Raw genomic sequence first — 4,003 nt, forward strand, 5'->3', positions numbered from 1 at the left:
CCTATTCCACCCCTCTAGGTGGTCACAAACCACCTAGCTGATCTCCCTGTGCCATGCAGCTGCTTCCCATTAGCTATCCACCCTACGTTTGGTAGTGTATATATGTCCATGTCACTCTCTCATTTCGTCACAGCTTACCCTTCCCCCTCCCCATATAGTTCTTTTAATATGCTGTTGGATTCTTTATCCTAGTATTTTGTTGAGGATTTTTGCATCTATGTTCATCAGTGATATTGGCCTGTAGTTTTCTTGCTTTGTGAAATCTTTGTCTGGTTTTGGTATCAGGGTGATGGTGGCCTCGTAGAATGAGTTTGGGAGTGTTCCTCCCTCTGCTACATTTTGGAAGAATTTGGGAAAGATAGGTGTTAGCTCTTCTCTAAATGTTTAATAGATTTCACCTCGAAGCCATCTGGTCCTGAGCTTTTGTTTGTTGGAAGATTTTGAATCTCATTCTCAGTTTCAGTGCTTGTGATTGGTCTGTTGATATTTTCTGTTTCTTCCTGGTTCAGGAGTTTTTTTGTTGTTCTTCTTCTTCTTTTTCTAACTGCTTTAGGTGTAAGGTTAGGTAGTTTATTTGAGATGTTTTTTGTTTCTTGACATAGGATTGTATTGCTATAAACTTCCCTCTTAGAACTGCTTTTGGCCTCCATGTGTTTGTATTTTTTAGTTTTTTTCCTGTAATTGATATCTAATCTCATAGCATTGCTGCTGGAAAAGATACTTGATACAATTTCAATTTTCTGAAATTTACCAAGGCTTGATTTGTGACCCAAGATATCATCTATCCTGGAGAATGTTCCATGATCACTCGAAAAGAAAGTGTATTCTGTTGTTTCTGGGTGGAATATCCTATAAATATCAATTAAGTCCACCTTGTTTAATGTATCATTTGAAGCTTGTGTTTTCTTATTTATTTTCATTTTGGATGATCTGTGATATTGGGGTGTTAAAGTCCCCTAATATTATTGTGTTACTGTCAATTTCCCCTTCTATGGCTGTTAGCATTTGCCTTATGTATTGAGGTGTTCCTATGTTGGGTACATAAATTTTCACAATTGTTATATCTTCTTCTTGGATTGATCCCTTGATCATTATGTTGTGTCCTTCTTTGTGTCTTGTAATAGTCTTTGTTTTAAAGTCTATTTTGTCTGATATGAAAATTACTACTCCAGCTTTCTTTTGATTTCCATTTGCATGGAATATCTTTATCTATCCCCTCACTTTCAGTCTACATGTGTCCTTAGGTCTGAAGTGGGTCTCTTTCAGACAGCATCTATACAGGTCTTCTTTTTGTATCCATTCAGCCAGTCTATGTCCTTTTGTTGGAGCATTTAATCCACTTACATTTAAGGTAATTATTGTTATGTATATTCCTATTACCATTTTCTTAGTTGTTTTGTGTTTGTTATTGTAGGTCTTTTCCTTCTCTTGTGTGTGTTATGGTAAGTCTTCTCCTTCTCTTGTGTTTCCCGCCTAGTAAAGTTTCTTTAGAATTTGTTGTAAAGCTGGTTTGGTGGTGCTGAATTCTCTTAGCTTTTGCTTGTCTGTGGAATTTTTAGTTTCTCTGTTGAATCTGCATGAGATCCTTGCTGGGTAGAGTAATCCTGGTTGTAGGTTTTCCCCTTTCATCACTTTAAATATGTCCTGCCACTCCCTTCTAGCTTGCAGAGCTTCTGCTGAGAAATCAGCTGTGTGGGTTCATAAGGTGAGGGATTATGCTTAATAGTCATATATTTCACAGCTTGGGGAAGAAAATCCTCCCAACCTAGGGTGCATTGTTGCTCAATTTTTTAATGTCATTGTGAGTACATGATTCAAAGTTTGAAGGAAGATGTGGGTAGCGAGAAGTTTGCAGACTCAGTCACTGCAAAAGATAAACACAAGCTACCAATATTGGGATCGAGTTAACCTGAGTTCAGGAAGCTAGGTAAAAATGTTATTGCTAAACAGAAATGTTTCAAGTCTCCCATGAAATATTTTTGGCATGACCTCCTTTTTCAATAAATGCTCTCCAAAATTGGTTACTGTTTGAGAAATGTTGATCATTTTCTCCTTCAGTGATGGCAGTCAAACAGTATGGTGCATACTAATGTGAATCTATTCTGAAAACATTTCAGAAGCATCAATGTATGATGTGTGAAAATTCTCTCCAGGTTCATTAATTGTATTCTTAACAATTGCTCAAAATTCAAGGTGCTGGGCTTCCCTGGTGGTGCAGTGGTTGAGAGTCCGCCTGCCGATGCAGGGGACAGGGGTTCGTGCCCTGGTTGGGGAAGATCCCACATGCCATGGAGTGGCTAGGCCCGTGAGTCATGGCCGCTGAGCCTGTGCATCCGGAGCCTGTGCTCCGGAGCGAGAGAGGCCACAACAGTGAGAGGCCCGTGTACTGCAAAAAAAAAAAAAAAAAAAAAAAAAAAATTTAGGGTGTTAATGATGATTGCTTATTAAAATACATCTAATCTGTAAATTAATACAGGTAATATTTACTAGATAGCAAAAAAAAAAAAAAAAAAAAAAAAAAAATTCAAGGTGTTAATGATGATTGCTTATTAAAATACATCTAATCTGTAAATTAATACAGGTAATATTTACTAGATAGCTTCTAATCTTTCTCTTTTTTACAATTCCTTTGAAATTATTTATTTATTTCCCTAAAGATGCTCAAATTATCCCAAGCCAAGGGACGAGATGTCAAAATAACACACCAGTAAACTAAAGACTAGCTGACCTACTAGGGTAGTTCAAATAAATAACAATTTAGACTAGACATAGGTACAGATTACTGTAAACTTTCCTTGTAATGCTTGGTTATCCTTTAGAATAGCATATTCAAGCTTGGTTATATAAGAGCTCATATATGTTAAAGACACTGTGATTTAAAATGAGCACACACATCAGATATGTGAATTCTTTTCTGAAATATACAAAATTTTACAGTTATTTAAAGGAGAAAGATGACAAAAGCAAACTATTTCATGGTGTGGTTATAGTTATACTTTGGGAAACTTCAACTTTTTGTGACTGATTGGATTGAGTAACTTTAAAATATATGACATTTACTTTTCCTGACAGCTCCATCAAATGATAGCAACCCTGTTGAGGTTCCATGTGTAAACTCATCACAAGGACAACTGCAGAAAGGAATGATGAAGATGAGGCTAACCCCTTAGTTTAGTAGATGAAGAATCATGGCCAAAAGAGATGGAGTGGCTTTCCCAGGGTCACAGAGCAGACAAGCAGCTGAGCAAGAGCTCAGAAACCAACCCCCTGATACCCTAACCAGTGTAAACTGCCTGGAAAGTGAAGGGAAGGAGAAATTGTGTAAAAGCATTTAATGTGTTTAATTATCAGCCTTTGATATGTCAGGATAGACTTCATTATCTGAAGTTCGTCTGGTCTGGTGAGCATGCAACAAGATTTTAATAGCTGTGTCCTATAAACGTATTATTGTGAAAAAATCACCCAAATCTCTGAAAGGGATTATTGTATTATTAATAAAATGTATAAAATATATTATTGTGAAAGGGAAATAAAGGGAAATGATTTGTTTAGGTCAGTCCATTAGATGAAACCCCAAATCCAAGTCAGATAGAAGTTGTGACATATAGATTAGTTCTGGTGCCATAAATAATGTAGTCCCTTTTAATGTTTAGAGGTTTTGTCCCACTTTGTAGGTAGAAATCCCTTGCCTGTGAAAAAACATGGCCAAATATTTCTGACTCCCTGAATTGTAGCTGCGTTTTAGGGTCAGGATACACAATAAGTGAAAAATAGAAAATATTATCTGCAATGTAGAATTTGGACTAGATGAACACTTACAGCTCTCAAATCCTAGATTTGACCCTGGCCCATTGCTATCTCTTGTGTACAATGGGATTACATGAGATAAATTTATCCATTCTGTTAGGATTAGCAAATGGGGAAAAAGCATTTCACATTAATGATTATTTATTAGTCTTCTCAGTATTCCAGAATCCAAATACCATAGAACTTTAAAATAGCC

The sequence above is a fragment of the Physeter macrocephalus genome, chromosome 7, assembly GCF_002837175.3.
Source record: "Physeter macrocephalus isolate SW-GA chromosome 7, ASM283717v5, whole genome shotgun sequence".
Classification (NCBI taxonomy): domain Eukaryota; kingdom Metazoa; phylum Chordata; class Mammalia; order Artiodactyla; family Physeteridae; genus Physeter; species Physeter macrocephalus.